This window comes from Falco biarmicus, chromosome 3 (genome assembly GCF_023638135.1).
Source record: "Falco biarmicus isolate bFalBia1 chromosome 3, bFalBia1.pri, whole genome shotgun sequence".
Classification (NCBI taxonomy): Eukaryota; Metazoa; Chordata; class Aves; order Falconiformes; family Falconidae; genus Falco; species Falco biarmicus.
In genome coordinates this window covers 1510617-1537447 of record NC_079290.1, presented here as the reverse complement: position 1 = coordinate 1537447, position 26831 = coordinate 1510617, and the positions used below count along the sequence as shown (strand labels likewise).

At 42.7% G+C, this 26831-nt stretch overlaps 1 long non-coding RNA gene across 2 annotated transcripts in view; it reads right to left on the bottom strand.

Annotated features, from left to right (window-relative positions):
• Positions 1-2876: 2876 nt before the first annotated feature.
• LOC130145591 (uncharacterized) overlaps positions 2877-26831 on the bottom strand; it is a 67798-nt gene continuing 43843 nt past the window's right edge. The window contains exons 3-5 of one of the 2 annotated variants that reach the window (XR_008820615.1): positions 10057-19347; positions 6071-6127; positions 2877-4773 (exon numbers count right to left, since the gene is read on the bottom strand). This is a non-coding gene — a long non-coding RNA (uncharacterized LOC130145591). Of the gene's footprint in view, positions 4774-5488; positions 5585-6070; positions 6128-10056; positions 19348-26831 lie in introns of those variants that run through there. The other variant, XR_008820616.1, reaches the window with a different exon arrangement.

Here is a 26831-nt window from a genome sequence, read left to right as displayed (position 1 = left end):
CAGGTACTATGGTAACGAGCGCTACAGTCAGCGCCTAAAGAGGAATTTACATCGCCAGAGATGCTGTCTTTGAACAGCTTGACACATCTGTTCACGCACAGCAATCTGATTCTCCATCAGCTCACAGGAAAACTCAGCTGAGTTGCAGCCGGATCAAACAATGCAGCTGTGTCAGGATTTCGGAGGTAATGTAAGACAGAGCCATCTAAAATGCAAGTGAGAACGAGAAAACAGCCAGAGGTTCCATGAGGGAGCAAGATTTATCAGGAGTCTGAAGCTATGTATTCTGAGCAAATCACTAGGAAAAGCAAAACTTGCGTATAGCCCACAAGCAGAAATAAAGGCTCACTCCAAACCAAGAAGAGTAACGCCCTCCTCATCCCGGCACTCTTTAAGGTATTTCGAAATATCGTTGACTTCTGGTGATTCTATTTTCCCAATTAAAAAAAAAAAACACCAAAGCAAACAAAAAACCAAAACACACACTTGCCTACTTTCAGACATCATTAAGTATGCCAGGAAGAAATCATAAAATCAAATTAAATTTTGAATAAGCTGTCTGAAGCTAGCAACACTGCCTCGAGTTGAATGTAACTGCTGAAATCTCTTTGCTTCACATAGCCATAAAACTACATTGTTTTCTTTTTTAGTAAGTTCCACTGACTTTAACTCATATATTTTCTAGATGAAAATAAAAGATTTCAAGACTATGACAGAATATTCTTTGATTCAACTCCAGCAATGACAGCAAAAAATAGAGATAAAAAAATAAAGTGAACAAAGCCATAGTAGCTGAAAAAGAGATAAAGAGCAAAGATATTAAAAGAATAAAACAGACCAAGAAAAAAAAAAGAAAGAAGAGAAAAAAGAGGAAAACAGAGGGAGGAGACAGAAGATCTTTTAAAGATTAAAAGAACCAGAAAGGCAATTAACGAAATGCTTTTAGGCAAGAAGCAAAATCCATGACTTATCATTAGGCAAAAAGAACAAGTACTCTAAGCTACTGTTTTGCTGTTAGGAAAAAACACTAGGAAATTATGAATGTAATGAGATCTGACAGATGATTTTTAAATTAAAAACCTGATATAAAAATATGGAGGGAAAGGTTCTTATTTCAAATATTTACACTAAAGAAATCTATTTCACAGAAAAGCAACTGTTCACGTATGGAGAATTAGAAATATAGAGACAACGTGTTAACAAAAATCAGAACCAGAAAATTAAACTGAGATGGAAAAGGAAGCAGAACCACATGATTAACTTGACCTTCCAGATTTTTGCAGTGGTAGTGTGTGGACAACATGGTAATGTGGCTTTCATTACGTGTAGTCCCAGTGGATAATAGCTTTGTGGGGTGAGGATGCATGTTGTGGTATGCTCAGCTGGTGCTCTTCCTGTGCAGCCTCTTAGGTTTAATAGCTAGTAACGATGGGAAATTTTCATTTTGAATAATCAAAGAGGACCCTAGGAAAACCTCTGATGAAGTCTTAATATGTAATCGGGAGTCACTGACAGTAAAGGTAATTTCATAAATACACTTAAAATTTATCAAATACCAGTATTTTTAAATCCTGTAATTGTTTTACTGACATCCTCAGTAAAATCAAAATGTATCAGTCTGGTGAGCAGTAAAATTTAAATGTTTAGAATGTAAAGTGGTCTAACGGGCTTTCCTTCTCCCACCAGCTGGATTTAGCAACAGAAAGGATATAAATTTATATAAAACATTATTTAAGATATATGGAATATCTTGGCACCACTTTAGTATACACAGGACACATCATCTGAGGTTTCTGGCTGCTTTTGAGTTTGTTGACTATCCTAGAAAAGCATGTATGGATAGTCTCATATTCACCTGGACTGAAGAAATGTGTTCAACAAAGGAATCTAAACTGGGCATGGAGCTGCCCTGTGTTCCTTCTCTAGACAATGGAAAGAAGGTGGCATTGCCTAAAGGCAATTCAGCAGTCTGAAGATCTCAATTGTCCTTTGGAGATGTTTGTCCCTTTTTGTTCACCAGAGTGGTAGCTTGGAACAACAGTACCAAAAAAAGGATGGATAAATCTGAGCTTTGAGCAAGAAGAGGCAAGCTCCTTCTCTGTGATTCCTGCAAAGCCCGTGTGGTCTCTGAACATTGGATCACATCAAACAGGAAGCCTGACGTATCTTGAATGAGTTGGCAATCAACCTTTGTGTGCATAACTTTCTAGCAGACATGTAACAGTAGTAGTGCTCAAGATAAATAATGACATATCTGTGGGTGCAGTGCCCTGAGGGGGGCTATAAACTGACCTAAGGGCAACTTCTAATTGGGATGAACCTATTCGTCCCTTGTCTTGAAACAAGGACTCTGTTTTTCTTTGATGAGGGGCCCTCATGCTCTTAACATTCTTTAATTAAACAATAGCCCTTACTGTTGAGGGGTTTACTATGTCATAATTTGGCCATGGTATAAACTGGAATACTTAATCCAGCACAGTCAATTGTTTCATTCTACAGCCCCAAAACAAAGGCTAGATTGTGGTCAGGATAAAAAGAATCAGACATATCTGTATTTGAACTACTCCGTGCCCCATGTAAGCCAACAGAAGATATGTACTCAACATTTTTGAAATCTGGGACAGAGTAGGACAGAAAGTTGACATTTTGTGTTCCCCTTGCTCCCTGTTTCTTCGTTTCATTTGCTGCTCCTTATGTTTTGGCATAAGAAAATATGGTGAATCAGCACCCCTGCCTAGGCCCTCAAAAAGGAGCTTGTTCCCCCTGACAAAGAAAATAAATTCTGTCTGGACATATTCCAGGAATTTCAAATTAATGTTGGAATTCCAATTAACATTTCCAGATGTAGATATGGGATCTGAATAAGCATATGTACACGTTGCTTTTCATTGTACATGACGGGAAATGTCACTAACAGCCTGGATCATAGGAAGGTGGACAAAATCTGGGTTTCAGCCCACTGCAGCATATTAGATCTGACAACAAGTTAGATTTATCCTCAGAGCAATCCTGTGAGTTACAGGAATGCTGTCATCCCTGGTTTACAGTTGAAGATGAGAGAGTACAGCATAGGCTAAGTGAAGGATCGGGAAGTTAATTTGAAGACTAATTATCAATGGTTTAGTGTCAAACTGAAAGGAGGTGTTGGATTGGGTGCTGCAAGAAGCCATCTGGTCCTGTTAAATGCTCTCTTTAATGACTCGGATGAAGAAATATAGAATGTCCTCATTGAATTAACAGGTCATGTAAAACTGGAAAATGTTTGCAAACATTTTGGAGACTAGGATGAGGATTCAGAAAGATCTGAGAAAATGGATAGGATGTGCTGTAAAAGAATAAAGCATAATTCTGTAAAGTTGAGAGCCAAGTCCCATATTTAGACAGGTGTAATCATTCCACAAGATGCAAGCTGGTTAGGCAGCAGCCCTTCATAAGCACTCCCACTTGAGATCAGTAACTGTACTTTTTGAGCACAACAGCCCTTAGCCTAAATGGAAATTCCTCTCCTGGGAATTAAAAATCACTGTGAAACCCATTGGTCCTTATCCTACATTCAATGATGATTTCTTCAGAACTATCTGTTCTGAAATCCTCCATGCAAAGTAGACCTCATTTTGCCAGTCATTTCTCATTTTTTCATAGCCGTTCCTGCCTTTCACCCCTCATTTCTTCCCCCGGCTTCTAACGAAAAATTACAGCAATAAAGTAAAACCAATATATATGATTTTTCTTTGATGTTTTCAAAGGTGAAACAAGAGTATGTATTTTCAAGTGACACTCCACTGTGACTAAAAGATTTGTCATCTGGTGGGAGTGCCAATTAGAGGCAATTATCATTAAGATTTACCTGCCAATGTATTCCATCTCCCAAAAAAAGATTACATTTGTTTACTTCGGGAATCTCATGGTTTATGGATTTACAGATACTGGAAATAAGTGTAAGATGTGGCAGCTGACTGCTCAGGATGGCACTAGCAGTATCACTCGCTTGCCTTTGTCACTGATACCTTTGTACAGGACTGTACAGACTACAAAGCCTTCCAGCAGCTCTCAAAAATGAAAATGGGAGGAAAGCAGTACTGAGAAAAGCAAACTATCTGAATATCTGAGACGAGAGAGTAGGTTCCCATGGAGATTCCATGCCCAAGTTCCATCAGTATTAATCAGAAGTAGTATCTGTGAAGCAACAAAGACCAACCACAAAAAGTTCAGTAGGTTCAACTGAAGGGAAGAAAATAGGTGGTCACAAAGCGTGGCTCACATTCATCAATATTTATGCATGGATGTCTCCATATGTTAAAAGGAGGACTACAGCATTACCGCCAACTCCTACCTTTTTTGTGTTGTCCTGGATGGTTTCCGTCCCATGTTGCTGTGGAAATGAGGCTAACCAAGCACACAGAGATAAAAAGTTCCCTGCAAGGAGATTGCAAGGCTTTGCTGCTACTTACAGAGGTAAATAAGCAAGGGTAAGAACACAGAGGCTGTGTATTTTGCTTAACTTGCCATGATGGCACTTCATTTTTAGGTGTCTTCGACCTCATGGGCGTGACTCCATTAGACACACGGGCTGTCATTGTAGGTCAGAAAAAGTCAAACATCTTAGAGTGGAATCCACAAAATCTAGCTAGAAGGCTGCCAGAGCTATCCAGGAGGGTATGATCGTATGTGTCACAGCTCTCCAAATCCACGTGTTTAACCTGGGGCTTCAGGGACGGATTCTTAGGGACCAACATTGCCAAGAAATGTCCGCAGCCACTCTGCACATTTTTCCTAAAATAGGACAAATTACAGATCATATTCTTTTACCCAATAGCTCTCTGATTACAAAACTCATCCATGAGACTGAAAACCTAGGTTCAATACCAACAGGCTAATTGGACATTCATTGGTCTGCAGAAGGTGGAGGGATAAGAAACGGAATCGATAGTGTTCTGTTCTAGAAGGTAGTCTGGACCCAGTCTCTCCTTTGCATCCCTGTTATGTTGATTGATCTACTAATCATTAGACTGTGGATGTCTTGGTAACATTTGCATGCATTAGATATGAGATTCATCTAAGTGTGGATGTTTAAAATAACAGTAGGAACCTAGATACCCCAAGCACCCATTAGAGTTAAAAGAAAACACAACAGTAGATCTTAGGTGCCACCTCATCTTGGTGGATGCATAAACCAGATTCATTAAATCACATCCTGAAAATTCTTATTTCTCCCCATTAACTGATGATGAGCCTAATGAGCTTTGATGGATGTATTTATATGGGTACCCACAATCTCTCTAAGGTATCACAGTTTTTGTTATAGACCCATAGTTTCAAAAGATAAATATTCTAGAGAAGTGATGTCAGATTCATAGAGATCACAACTTTCTCAAGTCCTTTTTTTTGTTCTCCCACACAAGAAGGTATTTTTATAAGAAATTGATTGTATGAATTTGACTGTTTCTGAAGAAATAATTCACAGTTTTATGCTTGGAGACAGTCTCATCAAGCTCCTTTATTGCTTATTCACAATAACACAGTAGGAGACTTTTCCCATGCAAAGACCTCAGTGCAATCTACACCATTAAAATATGTAAGTGTCCTATGGAAGAAGAAAATAGTAATACGTTAATATTAAAGGCATGTGAAACAACAAACAATTGTAAGATTTAAACAGGGTCATTAAATCAGCTATGAATGAGGAGGCAGGCGTAGGCAGGAGCTAGGAATCTCTGCCTCTTATGACCTGAAAACTTCCTCCTGTTGCTCAGGTGGTGAATAAAATGGGGGCTTATTTATAATAACTGGGTTCTTTTAGAAGTTCTGTGAATCAGGAACACCAAGGCTATTCCTCAGCCAACATTACCATATTTCTTTTTGTTACGAAAATTCTACCCACATTCTTCAGAAGCAGGGCAACTTGTTCGGAAGTGTTTGCATCACCATGGAGTGCTTGGCAGCTGTCAGCGCTTTGGAAGCACCTCAGCAATGTGTATTTGGGAGCACTTTCAACCACAAATTTTCTCTTTCATGTACACTCCTGCCATTTGATGCATACTGGAACATCAAAAGATATGAAAGAACTCACCCAAAGATGCTGCTGTTCACTTCAATTTTTCCTTTTCATTGAATCCCAGGAGGGCAACTTGAAGAGAATATATGGAGGTGGCAGGTTATTAAATCTTATCATCTTTTAAACCGTTTTTCCTCTCTTTTGCAATTTGAAAATCCTGTCATAAAGCCAGTATTAAAACCAATCAATCTGATTTCCTGAAGGGTGCTACATTAATTATTCAGACACAGCTCCTTGCAGAACTGGCGAGGTCAGACAGCAACAAGTGCAAGAGGAAAAGGAACTAAATATGTCCAGGTAATCTGCAGAAAGAGAGATCTGTTGTGTTTCTTGAGGCAAAGAAAACATGATGTCTCCAATAAGAAAGGTGGGACATTAACCCTACAAATGCCTTCTCTGCCCTAGGTACAGGTTTTCTGATGGGCTTTGTTGCTTGAAACCTTACTGTCCTTTGGGAGGCGACACATGTAATACAAGTCAGATTCCTCAATGCTCCAGCTTTCTGTACAAGGCCTATTCAAAGTAATTTGATACATACCATCAGCTCTAATAGCCAGAGAAGTCTAGGTCTCATTATCCTATAAGTGCTCTTTGCCTTTTCTACCTCTTTTTATGATGCTTCTTTCTAAAGCACCTCAAATAGTCTATGAATTAAACAAACTCATCTTATTAGAAGAGTCTCCAGGGTGCCCTCAGTACTTGAGCTTCTAACTTCAGACCCTGGACACAATCAATGAATGAATCAATAATAATCGATGTACAGAGCATTTCAGCAGAATTAATGGCTGGCTGGGAGGCGCTGATGGGCAGAAATTAAGTCAAGGACCATTAATCCCAGCTGGTCATTTGTCTCTAGGCAGTGCTTTGTGCCAAGGTCATTACTGCTATTCTAAGAAAAAAATAAAAGAAAGCTGACGTCGGCACATGGATATTTTTAACCTGGCTGGTGCGGTCAGTTGTTTTGTATGACTCTTTCTATGAAATGTGAGCCACCTTCCATCAGGCACTTCCGTTCCACAAAGTGTCATGGCACCGTTTTCTCCATCTAATGAATCAATAGGTGTTTTCAACCGCCTACAGGTTACTTGGGGTTGTTCTAGGATTCATGGAGCCTGGCAGACCATGGTCTTCTGCAGTGAGGATTTACTTACACCCTCTCCCCACAGACACTCAGTTGTGGCTGGGATGATGAAGGGGAAATGTGCATTTCTACCAAGGTGCAATGAATTGTGGCAGCCACATCTTGTGTCTACTGGGTCCTCAGAAAATCCTAGCAGTTAAGGCGGAAAGGGATCACAGAAGTGAAAGGACTTATAAAAATCTTCTTGGATAAGGTCCAGCATGTTCATCTAACCACACACCTACACACACACAGAGCTGGGTTCACATTAGAATTATAAACTTTCTCAAAGCATCCTACAAATTACTAACCCATAAGCTATGGCAACTGTTCTGCATCTTCAAAGCATTTTAAGAGCCAACACTGAGGTGGAGCCAGGTCCATATTGGTTGATCAGCTGTGTTAGCTACTAGAAAGCTCTCAGAGCCAGCTTGGTAAACCCAACTGCTGCACCCCAGAACACGTTGTTCTTCCAAGCACAGAGTATTCCTGTGTACCTGATGTATCCTGATATTCTGAGCCTGTTCCTTCTCCCTCTGTGCTTGCAGATTGTGTCAACGGTGATAAAACATCACCAACAATGAACGGACAATCCAAGTAAGGTTCCTTCACATCAGGATCCAGCTGATTCTTTTTTTGCAAGACACATATAGTATGGATGGTAATACACTGCTCTTGGTAGTCTGCTATGAAGAAGGAGCTAGACAGTCCTAATAGTGCTGGAGAAAATATAATGTAGCAGAGGCCTGGAGGGTGCCTTGTGTTACTATAAATGCACTTAAGTGCAACTCACAACTCGGCTTGAAATTTCTCCCCATTTTCAGTGATTTTGGGGATTTTATATAATTCAAACAGGAAACATCAAATTGGAGTGCCTCTCCATTCTATGCAAAAAACATTCAGCTAATAATGATGAAGTCTGAGCCTCCTCATGTGCAGCATAATGCCCTAATTGGACTAATTTTCCTGTCTAAATGCAAACATGAAAGCTCTAAAAATGTTTTGAGTGGAGATGGAGTTTTGAAGAGGAAGATACCAGAAGAAAATAGTGAGATTCTTCTGAGACAGCAGGTGAAAAGAGCTTCAGTTCTGCTTTCTGAAAATTGGGTAAAAGTTTACCAGATGTGTTACTGGTTTTCTGGAGATTTTGGAAAACTTGTATCCCAGGGGACACAGTCCAGGCTTGTAACAAAAGGAAGAGCAGACGGCATTTGGATCAAGAGACAATATGAACATTCCCATAAGGGGGAGGAATTTCCCTTGGTCTCATTTGGCCAGAAGAAGAAAAAAGCACATGAAGCTTGCATTCAGCGCAAACATAATGTCAATAACAAGACAGATTCTTTTGAGTGCAAACACTACAACAATAATTGCCTGGGTTGTGTCAGTCACAAAATTCATCTACAGAATGGAGCTCCTCAGCATAGATGTATGCTGTGTGAAGTAGTGGTCACTTTTTTGCATGCTTTTACTCTGCCTCTCTATGCTGTTATCGGATGTAATCCAGTTTTTGCTTAAAAAAAACCCCAACAACACAAACAACACCATCTGAACAAACCAGTTCCTGTTCCCTTTCTGCAGGTCTTTTATGATTTATAGATATTGCCTATATCCCTCTTCGGGACTGTCGTAGGACAGGTGGGAGACTATATACATGGATATTTTTGCACGTATCATCTCAAACAATTTTTTTGTTGAAACATTAACAAGGCAAGTTAACTGTGTGTTGCAAGAGAAACTGATCAGGTGCTATTTTAATGCTTGAAAGAATTAATGGTTAGCAAATGAAGCGGTTTTCTGTGCACAGTTTGTGTCATATTGTTTAATGAAACTAAGGGAAAAAATGAATGACTTAATGACTCAAAATCCTGAAGAAATCATGCAGAAGTAGTTGGAAATCTCCTGGAGACTATGGGCTGGAAAATGTAGCCTCTACCTTGTGCTACAGAAAAGAAGCAAAACTCAAGAAGAGCAATGACAAGCTTGTGCTGTCCTAATTATCTTCACTAATAACGGAATCGTTCTAGCCTACAGCTACAGCCTTGCTATAAGATGCTCCTGGTGTGATTTCAGAGTTGGTGTTGACACCACTGAATGAGCAGATTGCTACCTCACCCAGTACAGGCGCATATTAAAGTACAAAAGCGTGTCTCTGCAATGTTCCCCTGGGTTTTCTCACAGCTTCACTTCTAGTGTTTAAGCCCAAGGTCTATGTATAGACAGGCATATTCAATTAGATGTGGTCTTTTCTGGGGGCTTTCTGGAGTGCAAGCTGCACTGCAGGTCCCTTTCTTGTTAGTCCCATCAGCTCGCACAAACCCAGCAGATATTGCAAGCGGTGTGCTGTTTCAGAGGAAAATCAGCGTGTTTTCCAGAGATACGTATCTGAAGTCAAAGCCGGAGAGTGCGGAGAAGCTAAATGAGAAAGGAGTACCCAAGAAAGAGGCAGGAGGGTGACTCTGCGGCTGCCATTCGAGTCTCAATGGAGAAGACTGTGACAGTGCAGTTATTAACCCCAGGCTGTACCTGCATGGCTGGGCTGTGTGCTGCGATGCAGACTGACTTTTCTTTCATACCAATTAAAATGGCAGGCTGCTCCGCTGCCGTCTCTTGTCACTGTACTTTAACCCAGTGCTCAGATAAGCCTGTGGCCCGTGATGGGAGCAACGCCCATGCCCCAGCCTCCCCCTCACCACTGCGCTGGCTCCTGGGAGCGGGGTGGTCCTCACCAGGCGGTGGAGGGTGGGAGAAGCAGTGGCAAAGGTTCAAGCTAGAGCAGATGAGATGGGAGCAGGGCTTGCTAGCGAGGAACGGAAAGCTGAAACTGCCAGTCCAGCGGTCCAAAACTCATTGAAAACATTACCCCACAACAATCTCTTACCTCACAAATATTTGAGATTGCTTCCCATGCAGGCAGATCAGAGACCTTTCATGTTCTTTCTGATGAGAGAGGAACTCTGTACCTGGTTGAATAAACTGTGTTTGCTCAGAGAGAAAGAAAAGAGACTTTAAAATCCAAAGCAGTAATTAAATATGCAGCTATTCTGAGAATATTCATACTGATAAATTTTATTGACATTTCCTTTCTGCTTTTTCCAGCAGCAACAAATTATTAATATCCTATTGTTTCAATAATGAGCTCTTGACAGACACAGCATATCTCTTTTTCCTGTGCTGGTTTAGCCCTGAATCAGTTTTCACCAGTAACAAACAGATCATTTTGCTTTAGCATCACTGACGATGACAGAAAGAGCAGCACAACACGAGAAGATCATTAAATGCACGGCAAGGCTCTTCTGAAATCAAGAAATAGAAGGCATCAGTGCCGGTTTGCCACCTACAGCCTCAGTCACTGGAAAGTGCTGATCTGGGTAAACTGCAGAAGCAGTAACTGAAATCCTGACCAAAACCACAAATGAGATAAAAAGCAGCTTCCTAAATCCTTCCACTGCTGCTCCAGGTACTTGGGAACATGCAAACAAGAACTTCCTGGGTCTACTGCCTGCACAGAACTTTGGTACTTGAGCTGTTCTGCAAATACCTATTTACCTTGTCTCACGAATAATTACAGGCTTGCTTACTCCTTTGCTTTAGTGGCTTTTGTTGTTTGTTTGTTTGTTTAATTTTTCTAGAAACAGATCCTGTTGAACATTTAGTAAAGGGCTCTAGAAATCTGGACAACTACTATATCATATTGCTCAGCCTCCCTCCAGTTTACCACTGATTCAATGTCCTTAGGATGCACTAGGTCAATTGATGGGGTTTTAGGAAAAACAGAGTAAAAAATACTTTTGTTCTGGAAAATGCCTCATTGCTGAGCTAGAAAATGAAAGGAAATGATTTCATAATGTTTTTTAATACAAAAAGATAGAAAATAAAAACGTTCCAAAGAAAAATACAAAATTCAGTTGTTTGGTTTTACAAAAAAGCATAAAAGGGTTGAAATGGCTTTTTTGTTTGTTTGTTTTGAAACATTTCATTTTATAGTGAAGCATGATTTGCAGGGAGAAGTAATATCTTTTATTAGATAGGATGATGGAAAAAATAGAGTGTCATAGGCATGAAGTCCTCCCTTTTCTTTAGAAATGATAATATAAAGTGAAAGAAACATTATGCCAAAATCTGAACACATTGTTTCTATTTTTTGTAAACAAGACGTTCAAATCAACTGAATACTCCTTTTTAACCCCAAATTGTACCTTGCTGGGTCCTTTGGAATGGAAAATAGTTTTACCTGGAAAAAGCATTTCCAATTCAGCCATCCAAGCCCATTAAGGGTGAAAAAATTTCTTTTCTGACGGACACCAGATCTGGATCTCAATGGAGCCCTCTGCCCAACCACCAACCCGTCTGCCAGCAGAGCAGCCTCTTTGTGCTTCATTAAGATGTTGGTCTTATCACACTCAAATGATCCAACTGTAGCAGAAAAGTGCAGCCCAATGAGAGTATTAACAGAGTGGCTGTGCCCTTCTGGAGGTGGGTGGCCGGTGTGATATACATATCTTGGCACAACCTGCACAGCAACACCTGATGAGGTTGGCCACATTACTGCTTCCTCCACTCTGCCCTGGGGCAGTGCTCCCCTCAGCTGCTTGGGGATGTTTACACTGTCCTTCAACCAGTCCCTAAATAATTACCTACACAAGTGAAAAAGAAGACAAGCAAATAAAATAGGAGGCTGTGAAGGTTTCCATCTGCCTCTGCCCCAGGCCACCGGGCATGCTGCACACAGGGCAGCTGAGACCTGCTCCTCCTGTTGCTGTCTGCTGGGAACAGCTCGTCTTGCAAGGGCTTGGAGCTATCTGGGAGGTGGCACCCATACCACACAGAAATACAACGTCCTTTGTGCTTAATCCATCATTGTGCCTGGCCTTGAAGAGAAGTGGGATGTTGAGCTGGTTTGCACAAGGCAATACAGTGTTTTCTTGGACAAATGTCTGTATTGTGTGCATTGTTTTGGGGGTTTTTTTTGGACATAAAAATCCCAAGGAGGAACTTATTGCTCATTTGCACTATATCTAAATGACAACCTCCTTCGAGAAAAAAGCAAATAAAGGAAGGCTATCTCTCTGTGTACTGGAGATTTGCAACTAGACATCAGTACTCAGCTACTTCAAAGCTGCGTTCATTGATGCTTATTTCCTCTCTAGTCCAGGTTTTTTAGGGCACCCTGGGAACAGCTGAGGCACTAGAATGTCAGGAGCTACGCTAGTGCTAAGTGGCTTGCTGGCCATGCTGTCCTCCATGCCCACTCTCCAGAGGGGAGACATTTTTGCTCTTCTCTGTATCTTTACTTTGTCCCATGCTCTTCTGGTGCCACGGGAGCCAAAAAGTGTAACAGCACAAACTTGTCCTGACATGAGACCCTGCGGTCTGGAGGCAAATCGAAACTGTCTTTGCTCCATAACTAATTGGGTCCTGTGAATGGTCCATCTCCTACTTACTGTGTTTCTTCCATGTACTTCGAAAGTTTCCCCAGTGTAGGCCAGCATCAAAAGTATGGCAGAAGTAACTACTAGCTTTAAAGTGATGTACATTTTGGATATCAACAATGCAACATTCAAACTATGTGCAGGCTTTGGATGACACCTGCCTGCCCATACCTTTCCTCCCAGAAGCAGATGACAAAATATTGTATGCAAAATGCACAACGAGGGCACTGCCAAGGATCCTGCTCCCATGGGTGTTGTGGGCCTTCTTATTAGCCAAGAAAGAAAATTGCTGAGAACAAGACTTCAGTAGCTAAGCCTGTTGTAGTGCTAATGGATATATCTGTAAACACAACGGTACAGTATACCCTGTCATGCAAAGATGCCATTATGTTTTTATGTAGTCTGTAATGTTACTTCCATGTAAAAACTTGACTGAAAACGATTTCTGGCTGCCCTTTCTGCTCAGAGGAAGCCATGAATACCCTACCTTGCCCCACAGTATGTAACCATAGCCAGAGAGCAGGCAGCTACAAATGTGTTTGCCCTCATTTTGAGGTCTCTGTGGTTCATGCCATGTAAAGCAACATGACAAACCCACCAGCCATGGAGATAAGAAGCATGTGTTGTTTGACCAACCTAGGGGTTTAGGGAAGGAAAGAATCGTTGAATCACAGAATCATTTAGGTTGGAAAAGACCTTGGAGATCATCAAATCCAACCATTAACCCAGGACAGCCCAGTCCATCACTAAACCATGTCCCTAAACACCACACCTACACATTTTTTAAATACCTCCAGGGATGGGAGTAGCAGTGATGAGGACATGGGAAGAGAAGAGACACAGATGAAGCAAAGACTGTTTCTATGGAGAAGAGATAACAAGTGTGCTTGAAAAAGAAGCAGGCACATAGGAGGAAAGGAAATTGTAGCACAGCTTTGATTAATTGAAGCCTTAATAGTCCATTCATTGATTTACACTTGAGACCCTACTCTTGGCTTTGCCATATGGCAATAATATGAAGGAAGACAGATGCTACAACTTTGGGTGCTAATATTCCTACTGCTGCGTGGAGATCTGTAGCTTCTTGTTCTCTGAGACAACTGGTGAGGGTAAGAGTCAGCAGTTTCTTCTGGACCAGACCCAGCCCACTAAAGGGCACAGCCATAAAATGTCTCTATTCCCCTTCCAAGCTCCAAATCAGGAGACACTAGGGACAACACAGGTGCAAGATACCCTCTCATCCATAACACATCAGTCAATAAGTAACCTAAGGTAGCTGTTACATGATGGAGAGCAAAATATTGTAGAATATGCTTTACTGGAGAAGACCACACTTTTAATATGTTGGTTCTGTTTCTGTTTACTTAAAAGAATAAAACCTCAGGATAATGGGGGCTGCTTGCCTGTAGAGAGTATTTTGTGCCTAATTAATTTTATGTACAGACACGAGCTGCTTTATCCAGTAGATTAAGTATCAGTTCCAATGTAACATTTCTTGCTTGTAGTTCGGGGCACAGGGCACTATTTTATTAGCCATTTTAGATTGCTTGTTGGATTTTTTATACTTCAATAGAACTGGCATATTTGCTGTTTTCCTCTTCTCTCATAGCTGAACTTACAACAAAGTTTTCAAACAAAAACCCTGGAAGTGTCACTGTGCTCCCAAAGACATACAAAAGAGATGAACACAGTCAGACCTGCCAGCAGCAGTTGTTGGGTTTTTTTTCAATGGTCAGTCCCCCAGCTAGAATTCTTGCTGCGTGACAAACTCACAAGCGACATCTCTCAGGACCAAGGCGCAGCCCAGAGAAACATTGCTAAGCCACTGATGTAGGTGTCATTTGACTGGTACCCAGAGACTGGCTCATGTCTCCTCCAAGAAGTACCATAGGAGAGGTGGAACAAGAAATGAATGGTTTGCACCTTGCCCTTGAAGGGGGACTGATGGTTACCTGGGTGGGACCGTACAAGACAGCATCAGACAAAAATGTTTTCCTCCTGTGACCATCCTACCGATTCTGTGCCAATACCTTTGTGATAGACCAAACCCTGCCACACGCTAAAAGGAATGAATAGCTTGATGACAGCTTTTTCTTAAACTCCAATCTATAGAGAAAAAATCTGTATAAGGAAAACCTTATGTCCGACATCACACAGAGCAGGAGCAGAAGAGTCCAAAAGGGCTGAGACCCGTAGGAGACCTTGTATTCAAGCTCAGTAACAACCCCCTCAAAGCCACACTCAAACTGCTCTACAAGCTGATCAAGGAAAGAGCTTTGACATGTAGAGCTTAAGGGCTTGGGCTGAAACTGAGCTTCAACCGCTCATCTCTCAATTGTGGGTGACAGGATAGTTTAAGGAGCAATGTAAGCCTGAATATGCAGATACTTTATGATATAGACATAACCTAAGAAAACCAGAAGAGCAGCAGAACTCCCACTGTGAACAAATTGTCGGCTCTGTATATGCCAGAATATGACTTCCAGCTTGGATATAATAACCAGTTTTCATGAGTAGCACTCATTATATTGTGTCCATTACAGAAATGCAGCTACGTGACAGTGTCATAGGCTATAACATTCTCACTCAGAAGAGTTTCCATTTTCTTCTAAGACACATCTCCCTTTTGCAAGCTTATTTTGTGCATTTACTGCTCATTTTTATTTGATGGGGTGGGATGTGGGTTTTTTTTGTTGTTTTGCTCCTAAAGCAAGAAAGGAAATGTGCACAAAAAAATCTGTACTGGTTTGGGAGGCACAGCAGGGCAGGTACTCAGCTAGTGTAAATCAGTATGATAAAAAACAGCTGAGGACTTTTAACCGGAGTTATAAATTTTCTGGGTCAAAGTTTTGTCAATGACCAAAACTATCTCCCAGAAATGGCCTGGCTGGCCCTCTGTTGACACAACGTAAGATATTGTGAGGTCAGCAAGACCATTTGGTTTGTTGTATGATGACTTAAGTAAGGTTTTCTCAGTTATTCACTCAACTCTTCTTCCTCAATACTAAGTGAGAGATAACTCAAGGAGCACAAGTATCTGACTAAGGAGTAGGAGAAACACCGGTGGTTTTGTGTAGTAATTCCTGAACAGCATAGGCAGATCCAGGCAGAGTCTGGCAGTTTATCAGCTGCGATGGCATTTTATCTGGTCCAACATGTCCAGGAAGCCATAAAGCTACCTACACATGTTGCTAGGCCTGTCCTAAGACAACCTACAGATCTCTATCATATAGAAAGCTACTTCTGAAGAAGTCATCCTCAGCACCCTATATTCAATGGGGGGATGTGTAGTTAGTAGAGACAAGGGGAACAGGATGCAACTCATCTAATCTTGCAGCACCCAAAAACCACTGAGAGGAACAGCCTCCCCCCAGTGCCTAGTTCCTTCATATTAGCCATAAAGGAAGTGGAGAGCAACAGACTCCAATAGTTTTGGTGTCCCCACAAAGATCTGAGACCTGACAGACACTTTTCCTAGGGAGATGCTAGCCTGGGTGAGCTCACAGCCTGCGTTTGTTCACAGAGGTGTGGGGAAAGGCACCAAAGCCACACAAGAATCTGCTCCCAGAGAAACAAGAAGAACAGGTTTCCACTCCAGGTGCAGTAGCTGTTGTCTTTCGGATCCTGCAGATCAAAGTATTTTATCAGACAAGGGGAAAAGGACACAAAAGGTGCCAGGAGAAGTTCCTTCTGAGTATGAGGAAGAACTTTTTTATCTTGAGGGTGGCAGAGCCCTGGCACAGGCTGCCCAGAGAGGCTGTGGGGTCTCCTGCTCTGGAGACATTCAAACCCACCTGGATGTGGCTCTGTGCAGCCTGCTCTGGGAGAGCCTGCTCAAGCAGGGGTTGGGCTAGGTGATCTCCAGAGATCCCTTCCAACCCTGACCATTCTGTGATTCTGTGCTTTTGTGATACATCATACACTGAGCACGAAGTGCACTTTTGAGGACTCTGTTTAGAATATCAATGTTTTCCACGCAGCCAGGAAAGTTTGTCTGAGGTCGTCTTGAGCACGCACTTGTGAAATTTAAGGCAGAGTTTACACCAAGCCGTGTCTTGAACATCACTGGAGGGAACTGGTGTTTCTCGCAGCCTTCATAGGGACAGAAACTGGTTTAAATCAGAAAAAGGCTGATTTCCCCAGGCCAGTTCAGTGTGACGTCACCTGCATTCCCTGCTCAACCTATCTTCTCTGTGTGGCTGTACTGGGTCCGGCTGGGGTGGAGTTAAATTTCCCCATAGCTTTCCCCTTCTTTTGTGCTATGCTTTCCATTTGTACGTAGCATGGTGTTGGTAACACACCAGTGTTTTGGCTGGTGCTAAGCAGTGCTCGCACAGCATCCAGGCTTTCTTTCAAATCCCCCCCAAAAGGCCAGTAGGTTGGGCAAGAGATTGAGCAGGGACACAGCCAGAACAGCTGACCCAAGCTGACCAAAAGGATATTGCATATGATATGATGTCATGCTCAGCAATAAAGGCTGGTGGAGGCGGGTACACACACATATGTTATTAAGGCATTTGTCTTTTGAAGTAACCACTACACACATTAAGGTCTACTTCCCCAAAAGTGGCTAGACTTTGCCTGGTGATGGGAAGTAGAGAATAATTATTTTTTATTTCTCTTGACCTGTGAGGTTTTCATCTTATTTTCTCTCCTGCTGGAGAAGGGGGAGTGAGAGAGCCGTTGGGTGGCCACCTGGCAGCCAGCCAAGGTCAACCCACCACAGTGGCTGACACAGGAGATGGTGTCAATTACATGTGAACTCTACACAAAAAAAAAGCATGTAAAACCCAGAGTGAGGTGGCCAGTGGCAAATAAACCCAGCAAAGAATCCAAAAATCACTACAAAGGAAGAAGGGAAGACGAGGGAAAGCAGGATCACTTCTAACTCATTGGAGGTAAACCCGTTAATGGAGACTTCATGGTCAGGCGTAATTGGGGTGCTGCAAACAGGCACGCTAACAGATGCATCACATTGCTGTCTTCTCTTTGCCAGGAGGAGAGCCCTCCTCTGCCTGCTGGGTGGTCTCAGTGGCCTCCCTCTGCCTGGCTTGAAGGAGTTAGTCCCAGATCAGATTTGTCTGCTCTGCCTCTTGCTAATGACCCTTGCCAAAGGATCCCTGCAACAACTGTACAAAATCTGAGGGGTGAGGCAAAGACAATAGAAACTATCTTACACTGCCAGTTCTCTCTTTCAGTCCCAGTTTCCAGATAAACACTTCTTTGCCTGTCTCTCCCTTCATTTAAAGCCTACTTTCACCAATGCAATTGGGTTTGCCTGATTAAGCTCTGTGTGTGTCTGTGTGATCCATATCAATAATCTCTGAACCTGCTGGCCCAAGGTACTGGCAGATGTCAGAGCTTCGAATTTCTACCACTTTATGAAAACAAATTAACCCTGTCAATCCTTCCAGTGAGAAACAATTGGCATGACGCTAACCTCTAGTGTGCAAATGTTTCACAGTGCTTTGCTAGGGTTTTTATTCCCCTGAAGCCATCTCTCTCTGTTTGCAGCTTGATCAGGTAGGTTGGTTGTTTTGTTGGGGTTTTTTTGCTCAACGAGCTAAGGACTTGCTTGTGCAAATAACCCTGTGAAAACATTGAAAAACTTCCACGATGGCAACTTCCTGGAGGAAGGATACACCAAAGATACCCCATGCTCCTTAAAGGTGATGCCAGGGTGGCAGAGGTTCATATTATCATTTTTGGCTGGTCTAGCCATCTTCCTTCAAACAGAAGCATTTTATTTACAGATTAGGTGAGATCACAGACCTTTAGCATATGCCATTAGATTCATAGTTAGTTGATACAGGACGAAGCTAAAAAACATTGTCAAATTTCCTGGGCTGTATTTACCCTGCCTTTCCCACCATGGTTGCTGCAGCAGTACCTGCCCTAGTAAAAGAGCATCAGTAGGAGATTTGCTAATAAGTTCTAGTGCCCAGGAGAGGTGTGGGAGGATGTGCTTGCTGTAGATATCTCCTGTCTCCAGGGGGAAACATACCAAATATATTTCAGAAAAGGTCTTTCCACGCATTAATTAGAGCAACACTGAGTCACCCATCTCACTACACTGGTGATAGAGATCAGCAAACACTTCCTCCACAAGATTTTACATCTTCCAGGGGCTGCAGGTAACAGCACAAAGAGATCTACGTATCACCTCTTTTAACTGAGAGCTTGTGTGGACTGTTTTCTGATGTCTCTAAATGTTTGCTAGCAGCTTGTGCAGGGTTTAACTGGGAGTCTGGATCCTCTTCCCTACACCAAGAACAGAGCTTTGGGAGGTGGAAGCTTGATATCCTCCCCATCTGGCTTGATGGCACAAGGGTCCCAGTGTGGTGGGTTGGCTGACTGGTGATGCCCAGTACCTGCAGATTATTTCAAGCCAGTGACACAGGCAAGGACTCCTGCTCTGCTCCCTGGCCATCCTCGTCTAGCACCTTTCTTTGTGTTCCATATAGCATAAAGTAGCAGATGAAGGCTGAATACAGCATTTCTGTGCAGTAGAAACTGTTCTGGACAGAAGGAAAAAATGACAAACAAAGCCCACCAACAATAACAGCAACAACAAGCCATCAGCACTGTTTATGGGACAGTGTTTTTCTAGAACCAAATTCTAGGAGAGGTCAAATGGTAGTTCTGTGGGTCTCAGACCTTCCTTGTGAAAATTGAACCCACCAAATCCTCCACGTTGGGCAGAGGGTGAGAGTACTGCTTCCTCATACCTCCTCTTGCTCCTGGAAAGAGAGCAAAGTAAGTAGATTCACCATCCCTTCTTTAATCCTAGTCTGTGTGCAGTTCCCTTAGCTGAAATGTTCATGACAGTTTTGCTGTCCTCTTGTGACAGCTGTGAGACTGTAAAACAGCTTTTCCTGGTGAAACATCAAAATGGCTTGGAAAAACTGATGTTTTTAAATGGAAAAAAAATCATTTGACCATTTGCATCAGAAGTTTCTTGAATAGCTCTAGCAAACAAGAAGCTAGAGTCAGTGATTTCAATTGCAACAAAACCTGTATTTTTTTAAAACGAGATTTCAAGCCTCTTAACTTACAGAATATGTAATGTCCTACTATGCAGAAACTGAGGACCATGTCATAGTTCATTTGAGATTTGGCTTAAGATTTTAGGAATCATGAAGTGGGGCAGTGTAACAAGAGAGTATTTGCATAATGGGCAATACTGTGCACTAGACTCACAGAGAAATGGCTGCACGTGCGTGTCCCTCCTTTTTTTTTTTTTATATCTTTTTATAAGTCAAAGCACAAGCTAGAGAGCCTAACATACATTTCAGAGCATCACAAAACTCCCTTTGGCAGACAACTTCTTCACACTGAAGAAAAAGCACTTTGCCAGGTTCAAAAATTAATTAAAAATGCCTCATGCGACTCTAGAAATCACACACTGAACCCCTGTGATACATTTATAATGAAAAAAACCCTTCTGAAATTCATTAAAATTTACAGATTTATACCTTCCAAATAATTCAAAGCAACAGCTCCAGAACCAGAAATGATCTAATCTCCCAATCTGATAATTATGTGGAACGACATAAATAAGGCATTTGACATGAAGTAAATACTATTATTTTACACCCCACCACCACCCCCCCCAAAAAAAAAAAAAAGCACTAGTAATTAGGAAGATTGAAAGGGAATATGTCATTTGCTATAAATCAAAAATGACAGTTCACAAATAATTCAGTGTTTCCATTATTATACTTCATGGGTTTTGTAGGGCACACAGTATTGCTTGCTACCAAACAGTTCCACCAAAAAGGCAGTTGTTTGGGAGAGCAGGTATGGAGTTTCTATATCTATATGGTACAGCATGACAGCAGCTATTTAAAAACAATGTGATCCAAATTGACTGTATTTTTTGATGGATGTCTTCAGAGACCTTGGAGGGACCTGGTTGTTAAGGATTCACCATGCTCGGCGCTCTCTCAAGTGCTTCTGATACAAGAAGTTTTATACGCAGAATTACTAATGATGCTTTGAAGATGTGGGATAGAAAAGTGCATATTAATGCTTAAAAGGGCTCTGGTTTTGTCTGCCATTGTTGGTTCCTTCTAGAGAAATATCCATTTCTTACCCAGAAAATCATGTCGTGTTTTTGTCATCATTCATGTTCTTTGAAAAAGTTAAGCACTTGGATCTTAACGTCCTTGAGGGTTAGGGCATCCTTTAAAAATTTAGATCCCGGATTAGTCTGTTCAACCATGGGAGTAATGAACATCAACAGGCATGAAAAGCCCCATTGAGCTGCAGAGGGATTCGTTCCATGAAACCCTGCTGCCCAGCACAAGGAAAAGATACACAAACTAGACCACAGGGGAAGACAAATATTTTTAAAACCTGGCCAAGATGTCAAGATTTGAGAGTTACATACTGGCTGTGAGTGACTTACTGGTATCACAGTCAATACAGTAACGGTCTGGCTTGTCAAACAGAGTTTTGCAGCATCTGTCAAGGTTGAACCTACACATTCCTGGGTGAAGCAGGGGAAAAAAATGGGGTTAAATATTTTATTTCCTCTGTCTGGCTGTTCTGCAACAGGCTGTCTCATTCTTGCTGCCCATGCAGTTTTATCCAGCAATCTTACACTTTAGTTAAATACTGGCAATCCAAGTGGAGAATCACAAATTCTTGGGAATACTTGTCTACATGTGTGGGTTTTCTCTTCCTTTCATGTGTATTCTTCTTTTAAAAAATGTTAATAATATCCAGTCAAAGCCATATCTTAAATATAACTTCATACCTGTCATTGTTATTGCTAAGGAAGTCGAGGTTTTGTAGCAATTTTAGATGTCCTGTGTAGAAGGTGACCCATTTGGCATTTAATCTAAAATAAAAATTATTATGAGTTGTGGGGGTGAGATAGTGGGAAACAGATACATATACACACTGTCTTGTAGCATGTCTATGGGTTGGAGTGGAGGAACATCCTGACCTCACTGATGTCATTGGGGCCAGAGAATTGAAAATGTAAGGGAGAAAAAAAAAAAAAAGAAAAAGAAAAAAAGAAAGAAAAAAGAAGAATAAAAAGAAGCACTTCCCTTCTCAGAGGTAGGGGAAATGAAGCTTTTAGGTGAAATTCCACCTTTCCCTGTAGCAGATGCAGCCTCACTGAAGATCGTGCGACTGTGCACAGCATGCATTAGGAGCAAAATGTGCCATTGAGTTGGTGCAGTGGAAACCAAGGCAGCAAGGAGAGGTAACAGCAGAGGTGAGAGAAGGAAACACAGAATCCTCTCCTTAAGTAACAACTTCTAAAGATTCTTTAAAATGGTAACGCCACAAAAAACCACCCTAACTGTTCCAAAACAGGGCAAAAAAGCAAGAGTCAGCTTGTTCCGCAAGGAGGCTGCAGAACCGTTTCCGAGAAGGCAAAGCTGTTGGCTTTGGCTGGTCCACGAGTGTGAAGCAGCTGCCCAGCACGGGCAGGGCTGCCAGCCCCCGGGCACAAGCAAAGCCCACGCACCCTACCCAGCCTGCGCAGCTGCCCCCACTCCCACCCAGGGTGCTGGCATTAGGAGGGGGGCTGCAGCCTTCCCTCCAGCCTCACAGTAAGCCCCAAGCAGTGTCCAGCCTTCCCCCACGGCAAGCAGCAGGTATATAAATTTCAGAGATCTCAGCTGGATCTGCTTTGTATTTATGCCAGCTGGAGATCATTTCTCCATATCTCATAAAGAAGCTTCCTGATCCAGAAATATCCAAGTATATAACTGCTTGAAATCCAACTCCCCCAGTTGAAATATAGCATTTTAAAAAACATTTCCTTTATCTGGAGACCTCTGTGGGCTTTGAAAACACACCATGGTTTTAAAATATTTCTTTCGATGGTTAGTATTTTTTACTGAAACAAAAGTCGATTTTCACAAAACCACAAGTGTCTGTGGTCGCTCAAGCTTGCTAATACTTTCCACAAACATCTCAGATAGTAGTTAAAGGAAAGGAATTTGTTTTAAATCCTGGAACCTGGAGGAGCTGCTGGGATTTTTTTTACATTTTTCCATTAATCGCTTGGAAAAAGAAAAAGCTCACGCTCTTTTAGTGTATTTCTGAAAGACTGCATCTGCCTACAAAGTGATAACAGAGTCATAGTTGTGGAAAATTCAGGGCAAACTGACACTTAGACAAAATCTAATCAGCTCAAAAGGTCACATCCTGGAGTCAGATAATAGCCAAATATATTGTTTAGTGTCACCTGATCAAGACAATGGATGAATGCTTGTTGCTTTGCTGATAAACAAATGTTATTTCTGGTATGTAATCATGCTATGATAAAGCCAAAATCTCCACGTAGGATGGGGTGGCCAGTGCAACAAGGGATGCTGACACAGCCCAGCCCTGCTGAGCAGGGGCTGAGAAGCTGGCAGGAGAGTGAGCACCTGGCACTGATGGAGTGGTGTCAGAGGAGACTCCCATGGTGGTTTCACCCAAGAGCTTCTCCTTTGCCCTAAGGTGGGAGCTGGGAAATGCACTTCCCCAAGTAGAAGGGCTCACCACAGGTGACTGACTCCGCACTGCAAATCCTGGGAATCCTGTGATGCTCTGTCACTTCAGCTGGAGCATTAGCCTAGAAATTCAAGCAAATTATGGAAGTTTTCTGCACAAGGCAGGGACCAGAGGTCTGAGAGACATTTCCCTGAAAGAAGCTAGGCTATATGCAAAAGCTGCTGGGGCATGCTGGCTTGCTCAGAGCAGATGTTCATAATGCTCACAGCATTACCAGTCTGCAAGCTTTTCTTGAAGCATCATGTGGGCTTTATGACATTTTTACTTTCTGTTCTTCCTTCCTGGAAAACTGAGCTTTAAAAGCCTCTTTTGTTGAAACCAGCTGCCCTGCCTTGTCACTGCAGGCATTTTTGAGATAGACCAGCATGTGATCTCCGGGCAGATGTGAAGGTCCCACATTGATGCTCATTACTACCACGGCTGAGCTGCATCTGCCTGCACCAAAATCCTGCACTCTGTTGTCTCCAGCACACCAAAAGGCCCACCATAGGTGGGGCAGAGAAGGGCCTGATTATACCTTGTAGCAGCATCTCTGGGCTGGTCGAGAGGTTGTTTTACCTCACAGGCATTTGTGATTCCTGTTGTAGAAAGTTGCTACTGTCTTCACTGTGCATGCCATCAATTTTCGTCTTGTTTCTAGCAGGGAGCTTCACACTGTCAGCCCAGCGCTGCTGAGCAGACTGAGCTGGGCACACTGCAGTGACCGCTGCAAACTGGGTGAATCAGCAAAGAAGCCAAGGTCTGAGTGGTCATGGAAACAGAATTGCTCCATCGTCCCTGAAGCACGGAGGTGTCCCTCAAAGGCATGGACATGAGGAAGACAGTCTCTGTCTCTGGGAATCTCAGGCTGTTACCTTTTTAGAAAGGCACTTTTTTTTTAATTTTATTTTATTTTCCTTTAGTAAAAGAAAAACTACAGAGCAGCACATGCATCTCTACAGTCTGAATCACAGAAGCGCAGAATGGTTGAGGTTGCACAGGACTTCAGGGGTTCATCCTTTTCAACCCCCCAGCTCAGAGAGGGCCACCTAGGGCCAGTTGCCCAGGACCATGTCCAGACGGTTTTGGAATATCTCCAAGGAGGGAAACTCCATTACCTCCCTGGGCAACCTGTGCCAGCACTCAGTCAGCCTCACAGTAAAAAAGTGTTTTCTGATGTTCAGAGGGAACCTCCTGTGTTTCAGTTTGTGCCCATCACCTCTGGTCCTGTCACTGGGCACCACTGAGGAGAGCCTGGCTCCATCCTCATTGCACCCTCCCTTCAGGTATTTATATACATTGATAAGATCTCCCTAAGCCTTCCTTTCTCCAGGATGAACAGTCCCAATGCTCTCACCCTTTCCCCATGTGAGAAATACTCCATTGCCTTAATGATCTTCTCCCCAATACCTCCACATCTCTCTTGCACTTGGAGAACACAGCACTGAACACAGCACTCCAGATGTGTCTCAGCAGTGCTGAGTAGAAAAGAAGGATCAACTCCTTCGACCTGCTGGCAGTGCTCTGCTTAATGCAGCCCAGGATACTGTTAACCCTCTGCTGTAAGCGCACATCTGGCTCATGCCAGACTTGGTGCCGACCAGGACCGCCATGTACTGCAAAAGTGTTTTCCAGCTGTGATTTCCATGGTGATTTCCACCATGCACTGGTGCATGGCATTGTTCTTCACCAGATGCAAGAATCTGTGCTTCCTTTTGTAGAACTGGGGCTGTTCAGTCAGGAAAGGAGGATTATCTGGGAGGACCTTATCGCTCTCTACAGCTACCTGACAGGAGGCTGTAGGCAGGTGTGGGTCAGTCTCTTCTCCCAGATAACAAGCAATAGGACAGGAGGAAACAACCTCAAGTTGCGCCAGGGAAGGTTTAATTTGGATAACTACAAAAAATTTCTTCACTGAAATGGTGGTCAAGCATTGGAATAGGCTGCCCAGGGATGTGGTGATATCACCATCCCTGGAGGTGTTTAAAAAAAGTGTAGATGTGATGCATGGGGACATGGTTTAGTGGTGGACTTGGCAGTCCTGGGTTAACAGTTGGACTTGCTGATCTCAATGTCTTTTCCAACCTAAACGATTCTATGATTCTAATAAGTAATCCCATCTTTTAGCACTAAGCACATTTAAATGCTTTTCAAATAGAGAAGAAACTCAACAGGAAACAAAGTGAATTGCCAAAATACAGGGGCAAGTGGGGCATCCATCACGGGGGACATCCCTACTGCAGAACTGCTTAATGGGAAAGCAAGGAGCTAGAGGAAGAGGGAGGACTATTTCCCTGACCCTATGCTGCCTGGGTCCTATCCTGTCTGCTGGGTCATGGCTGCAGCCAGACCACATGCTCATGATAAATGACATGGGGCTTGCCCAGTGCCCAAAGACTCAAACATAATGCAAGCTGTTGAACAGCCTTCCGCTGTGTGCTGGGGTTTGTAGAGGGGCAGCTGCAGCCAGGCACGCAGCCAGAACCGCAGGGGTGCAGAGCATGTGTGCCTCTGTGTGCGGGAGGTGTGAGCAGTTGGAATAAAACAGGGAGAGCCATGACTTCTGTCATGGCTATTTCTGCTCGGGACAGTCCCCCTTGTAGCTGATCCTGGGTGAGTTGCAATAGTACCGCTTTCCTAACAGAAAATGCATTGCCTTTCCAATTAAAAAATTCCAAAAGCGGTCATCAGTTGAATAAATTCCCAATTTTGAAAGCATTTTTAATAGGAGAAAAATTAAAACATATTTCAGTTTTCTAGCCCTTATTAATTTTGTGTTGATGGATTAGATGAATTTGTATATTATTGTGCTGTGTACACGTTACAGCAATATTACAGTAATCTGGGCTACCAGCCCTTTGCTTTATGTTCTTTAAAGTCCTGCATCTTCTGGGAGTAGAGCTGTCATTTTAGTCCAGTCCAGAACATTTCCAGTTTGTCTCCGTACATCCTCTGGGAATGTTAAGTGGGGTCTAGGGAGAGGGAGGAGAAAGAGCACAGAGCCAGGTCTAAATATAAGACGTTCGGTTTTCTTTAACTGTGAACTTTTACACAGTAAATGATGTCTCCTGAGTCTGGTTTGGTTTATATTGGGCACATACATTGTCAGTAAGAGTAACTCTGAGAGAGTTTTCCACAGGGAACTCCTCTGGCTTTATTAAGACTAAAAGAAATTATATCTATGCTTAATTGGCTGCAGTCTTGGCATAACCTTTTGAGAAGAGCGGGGGTTGCTCCTGCTTTCCAATAGCAGGGCATCCCCAGCGACGCTGCTGCCACATGTCCCCTACCTGTAGATGTGCATTGGAAAATGAGGAAAAGAGTTTTTCAGTGTCAAGTTAGGCTATGAAACAGTTGAAAGCTGAAGACTGAGGAGGCTTTTGGAGAACATCCTATGTCTTGGTCCATAGGTCTGAAGGGCTAAAAAGGTCTAAAACTCTTGCTGAATAGGCAGATGTGGCTCAGCTGGGAAGGCAGAGGGCCCAGGGATGGTCTGAGAGACACGACACAACTGTAATTTCATCAGTTACTCCCCCAGTCGAATAAATGCATCTCCTCATTGACTTTCCATCTTGGTCTCCTTCAAAGACTTTTCCCCAGAGCCCCTTGCTTCTGCATGCCCACCCAGAAAAGGCCTCACTAAGAAAACACCTATTTCCTAGGACACCCACTGCTCAGGAAGGCTCTTTGCTACACCCATGGCCCAAGACTTCTACTGCAATGT